The sequence below is a fragment of the Scomber japonicus genome, chromosome 1 (genome assembly GCF_027409825.1).
Source record: "Scomber japonicus isolate fScoJap1 chromosome 1, fScoJap1.pri, whole genome shotgun sequence".
NCBI lineage: Eukaryota > Metazoa > Chordata > Actinopteri > Scombriformes > Scombridae > Scomber > Scomber japonicus.
Window position 1 is genome coordinate 29,319,988 of NC_070578.1, and position 9,450 is coordinate 29,329,437.

The 9,450-nt window shown below is 42.8% G+C and overlaps 1 long non-coding RNA gene across 1 annotated transcript; it reads right to left on the reverse strand.

Moving 5' to 3' along the window:
• Positions 1-3,219: 3,219 nt before the first annotated feature.
• LOC128361327 (uncharacterized) lies at positions 3,220-6,452 on the reverse strand. Its single transcript, XR_008321593.1, has 4 exons — positions 6,420-6,452; positions 5,654-5,747; positions 3,590-3,606; positions 3,220-3,305 (listed from the first exon to the last, which is right to left on the reverse strand). It is a non-coding gene; the product is annotated as an uncharacterized LOC128361327 (long non-coding RNA).
• Between the last annotated feature and the right edge of the window lie 2,998 nt (positions 6,453-9,450).

A 9,450-nucleotide genomic window follows, 5' to 3' on the forward strand; every position in this document is an offset into this window, starting at 1 on the left:
GCAAGATGGGTGCAGCTGACACAACTGGCTGGGGAGGTGAGTGGAGTTGTTTATTATAGACTGGGTGGCTTGGAAGCAGAAATAAAAAGGAGGCCAGTACAAGGGATAAAAGTGCATAATAGTAGTTTACCAACAAGATATGGAGGGAACCAGCCCCTGGCAGGGAGGGCTCGGGCGCTTACACACTGGGGCTCTGACCATGAGCCCACAGCGTTGATATGGTATTACTGTAGTACAGATGATCCACAGAAAAGACATCAAGTATTGAAATTTACCACCACTGTGTAAATTAGGCTTCAGCTGGTAGTTGGTATTCCCTGTTGGCTAATGTTAGTCAGTTACCATGCTAAAAACAAGCCTGTTGTGCTAGGCTCAGCAGGCTGTCCCAACCGGGCTTAAGATCTGAGCGTCCAATGAATAAAATATTTTGCCTTACTAAAACATATAGATGAAACAACTTAGATCAAAAAGTCTCAGCGCAATGTGGTTTATAAACTGGATAAAAATGTAAGTGACACAGCTTCTGACAAGCACACACAATGCCAACACATACCAATAGCCATTCAAAAAAGACAAACATTATAGACTGGTGAGAGAGCAAGAGAGAGAGAGAACCCTCTGTATATAATTTAAATTTCTCTCTTTACTGTAATGTAACTTATTTCAGTAATACTTTGTTTCTTCAACGTCCTGGGAGGTGCCACTACATGGGGGGATCACCTGGGTATGTTGTTGATGTTAGGGAATTGTCCATATTTATGGTTAAGTATGGGCCTTGAGTTCACAGTAAAGGCTGCACTATCAGCTAGGTAGAAAGAGAGGAGGAGAAAGGAGAAATACTGTTTCTCTCCTTGAAACAGTGAAGACAACTGTCTGTGCTGTTTTGGGGAATGCAGGAGTCACTTTGATAACGGTGGTGCAGCACTGCTCTGGCACCCAAGGTCAGAGGATATGACTGTCTGACTCCCTACACCCACAAATGTGTAACTATGTTGCCTTGTTTGCAGAATAATGAACCAATAGGCAAATTCCATTACTGTAGATGCATTGAGTATGACCATTTATGGGCATAGAGTATTTGTGGCACTCTCTGTGAAGGCTTAAAGACTATCAACAGAGGACAGCTTCCTCAGAATCGTGGTGGCATCATGCATCAGACGGATGTATTGATAATACTTTGATTCTCCTTGGTCAAACTTTTTCAGTGTAAGACATCCTGGACTCCTGGGCACTTTCTCTACTGATGAGGTTAACCATTGACAAACAAATTCTCCATAACAGTTGAAGCTGCAATCTCAATGTGGACATTGGTTTTCTGTGATGACTTGACTCTGAACTGGGTTGAGTAGGGGGTAAAGTTTTTGTTCAGTAATTACTAAAGTAACGGACACATACAAACAACAAGTAACATTATACACTCACCTAGCCCCCTTTCTTTCGTTGAAGCAGGAGGTGTATCAGAGGACAGTGTGTCCCCACCTTCTCTGATCAGTTTCTCCCTATATAATAACGATTACTTATTCCCTTCAATCCCAAATGTTCACACAGACTCAGTCCAGACCATTGGGATGATACTGCACGTGTATTTCCCTGACGGGAGCCATCTGCCTGCTTCTCCCCTCCTGTCATTAGCCCATCTCTGAGATGATTCCCAACACATATCATTGGCTGCAATCTGTCTGTCTGCCTTTACCGCCAACCAAACATCTGAACAGCTGAATTCTCTGATGGGTGGAGGGCTGGAAACTTCTCCTGCCCGTCTGCCTGTGCTGCTATACCCCCCTCCCCCCACTTCTCCTCATTCTACCTCTTCATCTATTCCCATCTCCAGTCAAAATAAACTTTCTTTTTGCTTTGTTTCATCTTCTAAGTCATCATCTCTGATCTTGTTTTTTTCTTTTTTTCTTTATGTGTTTTTTTTTTATCTCTGTGTGGCCTTCGCTGCTTCTGTTTCCTCATTCCGCCCCCCTCCTTCCCATTTTCGTTCCTGCTGGCAGGGCGCAGCCATATATTCGCCTGTTCCTGCGAGGGAGTGAGCGATGTGCGTGTCGCCCATGGTGGCAGAGGGAGCAGCAGAGCCTGACGTGAACATACGCTGTGAGAGCTCCCATTTATAACTCCTTCTCCTAATGAACAACACCCTAAATGCAACACGGATGCAATTACCTTCAGGAACTCATTTTCATAAGGATAAACAAAAGTGCTTGCTCTCACCACAAAGTGAAAAAGTCAAAATAGATGCTAATGGGCTTTTGGCAAAATGTTATTGAAAATTGAACTCCCATGCTAAAGAGGGTACCACTTTGACTGTGGTACATTTTCTACTGTCTGGCTTCAAGGCTGGCAACCTTAAAGCCAGAGGAGTCAAAGCCAGTTTCGCCATCTGCATCTCTAACCTTACCGTGTGTTTTAGCAGGAAGGTTAGCATCCTCCCCCCCTTGCTGCACCATCATTGCCATGTTACCTCCATCTTGCTTGGTCACATGTGAATGTGATTGGATCAAGTACTCATGGTTCTAGCCCAAAGTTTGAAAATCAACTTAATCTCTTTGTTCCTTGTGATAGTTTCTCAAGCTCTCCTATGTTTTCTTTATTGGTGCTGGACAGAGAGAAAAGCCATCTGCTGTAAAATATAATCTGACTGTAGAACAGCACAGGCATACAAATATGTATAATGTTAAATGGTAAAAAAAAAAAAAAAAAAATGTTCTGCACAGCCAAACAAGTAGGTGTGTGTGTGTACATACATTTGGTCTGAAAATTAGGAAGAAAGCACAGTTAATCCTCTATATTCAGAGCTCAAATCACACGTTCTCAGCTGTCCTTTCTTCCCCACCTGCTGCACACTCTCCTTCCACCTCCCCCAAAATGTACACAGTAAGGAGGCGTCAGTAGGTTAATTAGCAGGAAGAATATGGTTGGGGGCCTGGAGACAAACAGGAGGCACTCGCTCTCCTTGGCCCTCTCTTCGCTGGCAGATGCTGCCACTGCCAATGCCATGACCCCACTCAGCACACTTCTGGAGAAGAAAAACAGACATTTGGGGGGACAGGGAGACAGTTGGATCGAAAGTAGCTTTGGCAATATAGTAAATGGATGACTAGAGAGATTTTATCAGTCCCCAATAAGGAATTTGTCTTGCTGTCGTTTATGCCCATAAAGCTCCTCAGTGGTGGAGTGCTGCTCCATGGAGCTATGTCCATATGGTGCTTGGTGTGGTATAGTAGTAAGAGAGAGGAAGGGGGGGTCCCCAGAGGATCCTTCATTGTCAACGAACAGATAGGCTGAAGGATCTCAAGGTCACTCTGTGGAGAACAATACAATATGATTGAAGATAACACAATATCAATCGGTAGAGTATCAGTATTAGTCCACAGTGACAGATAATGAATGTATTTTTTGCAGTGCCGTTTATAAGCAACTGTAAACAACAAGATCAAGATGAAGGATACAGAAAGATAGAACTTTGTCCTTAAGCTGTGCAGTGTAGCTTGACCACAACAGTGTTCTATTGTCCTATCAAAGAGGCACTGGGTGGTGGGCGGCAAGCGGGTGGAGGTACAGGTCTTTGATAGAGTGGCTTCATTACCTCAAGTGAAGGGCAATCTGGCTTCATGTAGAGTGAGAGAAGGGAAGAAAACGAAAGAAAGGGAATGAAAGAACTATATCAGTATCTGTAGTATAGCTGACAATTGTGTGTGATGTGTATGACTTTGAACAGCCAACTAACCAGCAGATACCAACATTTGCTGTCTCTATTTTAAACCCATGCAGGTGCAAAGAACATAAGGGGAGTGAATGATATAATACATTTTTTTGGAAAAGTAGATGTTGTCCACACATTGAGATTTGCTCCCAAACAATTTGATTACATGCCTGATGAAGATTTTGTGGGTTGAAACATACACAATAATTAAAATATTTGTTACTTTTCCTAACCCTACTGCTGCATTGATATTACTGAGTAAAACAATACAATATACATTTTTTTAGATTTATTTTGTAAGTGCAGTAGTGGCATAGAGGCCGACGGGAAACAAGGAGAGAGAGAGGGGAATGACCTACAGCAAAGGTCCCTTGCCAGATTCGAACCATGGACACTGCTATCCAAGCACTCCATTAATTGATTTTAACATTGGAAAATTGCACCAGTAATATCCAGTACCAACATTATGTGCCAACAATTAATGTCTGCTTTTATTTTTCTTTTACAATAACCATTATTTTTCCCAGTCTTACCAATGTTTTTGGCTTAACCATAGCGTAACCATACTTAACCTTGAACAATACCTTGCTGTAGTTGTCGTGTGTAGAAACAGCAGAAATAAAACTACATTTTTCACTGAATGTACTCTGGGGTTTTGCAGAATAGTCAAAATCAATGTTCTGTCTGGTGATAAGGCTGGACGTGTACAACTTAAACAACAATTATTCTACCGTGACAGATGAACATTTCATCTTGATATTAATACTATCACACTGTCTTGAGCTGCCTTTACGGCAAACAAGAACTGATGCTCTTACAGGCATTACCCTTCCAAGTTTCAAAGGTTCCGGTTACATTATCATGGGCACATGCAGACGCCGAGTGGAAAAGTAAAGCTATACCTCCACGGATAAAGCTTTGTCGATGCAGTAATGGTCTTTCCTGATGGCAAGGGACCATAATATCCTCTAAAGAGGTTAGAGGTGCAGATTGCAGAATCAAGAATATAGTGCAGTGTGTGGGGGATGGGAAATACCAAGACAGCCTGTGAAACACTTAGAGGCTAGCTTCATTTGACATTTATGATAAATTTATTTGTCTTCCCTGCTCTCTCTCCTTCTATTTGTCTCCTTCTCTGCTTTCTCTGCCCTCGCCTGTAAAAAGGCAGCTCATTTGGCATACCCAGTGCAGAGTAATGATCTGTCTATCATTGCTCGGCCACTGGCCACAACCCATTCAACTGAAGAAGCACTAAGACTCACGAGGGAAGCAGGGGGTAAGGGAGGAAGGAAGAAATCTAATGGGAATAATCAATGCTACTATATCTGATGACTTCATCCACTATCCCTGTTTGCTTTGATTTAACAGTGCATAATTCCTGCAGTGAATACAGTAAATACAACGGTGAGTCAATAAGACTATAAAACCATGCTGAGGGAAGGGCTCTGATCAGTTGAAGGGTTCACTTGGGCAGAGCTTACACTTGAAGGATACAAGTGCAGGCAGCCAGGGGAAAGCGATATATGAAGGATCTCTCATCTTGGCTGGTCTCATGCTCTGCTGAACATCATCAGTGTAGAATTACACCTCAAACTGAATCAACACACAGCATACTTTTCAGGTCCGCCCTCCACCTGCCCGCTATGTACGTGCAATATTTGTCATTATTGCAGAGCAGAGTGAAACTCATCTGCAGTAGATGACTTACACAATCCAAATGAAAACTCACTGGCCTGTTAAAACAGTTTTGGCTAGAAATGAAGCAAAATTGCAATGTAGGCCTGATGCCCTGTCTTCTTTTAAGCTAATTTCACAATGAATCAAAACAAAATGAGTAAACTCAGACAATATAAAATCCACATCTTTTTGGAAGGGTTTTTCCAGCACACTCAGTGTGAAGCAGGATGTCCCTAACAAGGCTTGGCATTTAGAAAGAATAATAGTAACCTAGTGTGTTCTCCCCGTGAATCTCGGGGCTGATGCAGTACAATTCCATTAGCGATCCTCCTCCAGCTGAGAGCTCTCTGTCATTCATCACCAGCTGCAGCACAACACAGTAAGAACAGCGATGAAAATTAACTTTCCCCACCACACTCCCCAATTTGTCTATTTCTCTCTTTCCCCTCCCTTACTTTCCCTATCATAATTAACCTCTAATTCCAGCAGTTTCTATTCCATGTGTGAATAACAAATGGGAAATAGTGTCTTCCCATGACATCTGGCCACAAGCTGCTCCCTCTTGATACTACAATTACAAGGGGAAGGACTGAATTTAAATACCAGCAGCACCAACTCCAGTCCAATCCACTGACACAGAAACAACTAAAAGTTTAATTTCAAATGGCTATTTTACGGGAGAGTGACTCATTTAGCTTTTTCTAATGCTTACACAGGATACCACTGTCTGTGAGAGCTCCATGTAAAACGCCTTTTCAGTTATGCACCATGTGGAGCCACCTTGTTTCTCCATGCAAAAGAACACGCAACACAATGTAACTCAGTGATGGAGCATCAACAAAAACAACTTATGTAAAATACCACTTTGCATACTTGCAGGGGATGTCAAAGTCACTTGCTCATTTACTATTACTGTCCTCTCAAATTCACATTCACTTACTGTTACTCTCTCTCTGTGTTCTCGCTGCCTTGTTTCCCATCTCTCACCTTTTTTTACTATCCTGTTATCACTTTCTTTCCCCCTCTCTCTCCTTACCTCTGTGGTCGCCGTTTGCAGTTTGAGTGACAGATTTGGTTCTTGTTTCAGACGGTGAGAGGCTGGTTCTATTTCACGGGTTTCAGTCTATTCCAGTTGGGTCATGACTCTGACAGTTGCAGTGTGATCTCTGCTGTTCAGAAAAAAAAGAAAAAAAGTTGTTTTAGACTATCATAAGATTCTGCCTGGACGCCTGAAGGCCACATATGCTAGTGTTACTCCAGGCTGTAGAAATGTCACAGCATATGCAAGGAAAGGTTATGCAGACACATAGTGTACCTCCTATTATAGTTAATAGTGAGGAAAAAGAGCACTATGCCAACTTTTTATTTTACATAATAACACCTGTATTTGCACAGCAACACACATTTATATATATATATATATATGTATATATGCATACGTATGAATGTATTTTTTCATCCATCACTGTGGTGAAATTAGATCTTTTATTCCCTTCAGACATGGCCTTGATTTCTTAGTTGTTAGCATATTTCTTTTTGCTATCAGTCAAATGAATGTTTTATCCAGTATGCACCTGATAAGTGTGCAAATAACCTGCTGTATATGAGCACACCAATGTGTGTGAATATTTGAATGTTTACACAACCATGGACCTCACTGACTCCCTTGTGGGCCACTGGATGGCCATAAACACAAGGACACGTTAATTAACAGTTTGAATGTGTGTGAGGGGGAGCATCATCCCAGAGTGGCCATGCATCCATGTGTATACGATGGGGAGGAGAGCCACTGTCTCTGAAGGGCAAGAGGCAGAGCAGTCCCTGGCAGCTCAGAAGTGGAACTTGTCCAAACAGTCCTTTGGCCCATTGTTATGCAGGATAATCCGAAGTCTGGCAACCAACAGCAGCACCAGGTGGTCCTGTCAACACACAGAAGAAGAAGATGGACTGGAAACTGGAATAGAGCATGTTGGGCCAGCCTTGGAGGACTGATGATGTCTGAGCAACACTAGCTGACACAGGACTGATGTGTAGTTTTTAACTGTAAAATTGGATGGAAATTTTTTTGAATCAGTAATAAAAATATAGTTATATTTTTGTGTGACAATATAGTTGCAGTTTCCTTAGGCATATGAAAAGGAATGGAGGGTAGAGCAACATTTGTTAGTTATATCACCTTTCCAAGAAAAACGTAAGCCTTCTTTTGAGTGTGTGTGTGTGTGTGTGTGTGTGTGTGTGTGTGTGTGTGTGTGTGTGTGTGTGTGTGTGTGAGTCTGCATGTGACTGTGCAGGGCGGGATTCCTCTAAATAAAGGCTGCTGTGTAAAATTACTCTGACAAGCTCTGACTGAATCCGACTCTAAGTGGGTGTGAAGGACAGAGCGATCTCCGATCCGAGACTGTACTACATTTCTGCAACCTCAGGGAATGTCCGCTGCTACAGCAAGTAAACACAACAAAAAACAACACATGACCTATGTGCATAACAAGCCTAAATCCAACAATTCCTGTTTCTGATATGAGCTGGCACTGGCTGAATGGGTAGCAGAAAAACAAGGGGATAACAAGAAAACAGAGCATTAAAGCAGCTGACTTTTCACTCACTTTTAGGTCACATGTTACTATCGTGTCCTCCACATGTCCAACAACAAAGAGGACAAAGGTGAGTTTTGCCCTTCAGTAGGTCAAATCTTGCGCTTGACGCATAGGCCAAGCATGTCCTAAAGTGCGCTCGCTGTTTACTTGCACGCCTGTGTGTGCTTGTGTCCAAACCAGCACTGGAGTGTCTCTGATGGCTTTGAGATACATATTTGTTCTCTGCAATGCCTGGTATAAATGATCCAGCCAAGCGGCACTCACATCGCTCACCAGCTGCGCTCATATACCATTACTCAGACCTGATCGTCTGGATCTCCACCTACCTCCCTATGAGGGAGGCAGGAGGAGAAATGAGCACAGATAAACAACCAAACAGCCAAATTCAAAGTGTAGAGGGAGAGAGGGAGACCCACAGAAAGGAGGAATGGGGGCTTGGAAGAAAACAGAAAGATAAAGATACAAGAAGGATGGGGGAGATGAAAGAGCAGTGAAATGCAAATCATTTACCTGAGGAACAGTGGTGTTTTTCTTCTGTTCATCTCCTGAGAAAATAACTAATTGATCTGTCCACTGTGCGATTACCTCTCATCACGGGCTGATTGACTGTCTGTCAAACACACTCACACTCTGAATGCTCAAATGCACAGGGCATCCGTCTCTATCAACTGAACACAGGGTGAGTGTGCACACACATGCATTGGCCTTGACAGGCACCTATCACACCTCAACATCCCACTCTGCTCCTGCAAATGCAGGGAGAAGAGACAGATAGGGGAGTTTGACAAATGACGACAGGTTTGTTTTGATGGGAGATGTCGAGATTGTGACCAAGTAAGTGTCCCAGGCCTACTGGCACATTGTGTGGGGTACAGGACATCACTGGTGTGAAGGGGGGAGGGAAGGGGGTGGTGGAACCAGAGACACGCATTGAGAGGATACATGGCAGATACATTTTGAAACTGGATTACCAGTCAAGAAAATGAAAAACTGACAGATAGCGAAGGCTGCTACTGCAAGCTTTATAAGATTAACGTGGCTCCTTCTCGAAGGTCATCAGTTCAGTTCAGCAGTAGTGACACACGTTTTTACAACTTCAAAAGCAACAAATTAAGTGGAATTGCTTTGGTTCATGAGCGTAGCATTAGGCAGACTGCAGAGCTCAGGTTGAAAATGGGTTGACCCCGAAGCTGTACTGAGGTGAAACTCGCTGTTTCAGGATCAACTGAACTGTGGTTGTATGGAGGAGTGGTCAGCCTGGCCTGAGTGGAGAGAGAAACAAAGGAAGGAGAAAAAAAGTAATTCATACTTGTGACAGCTAAATGTGACCTACAGAGCAGAGTCAGAAAGCAGCATATTTCATAGCTAAGAATCTTTGAGTAGACACCCAGAGATATTGAAGTCACACACACTGAAGATTTATGTCTACTTCTGTTTACCAGAATCAAAATCTGTCTAATTTATAAAAGGATC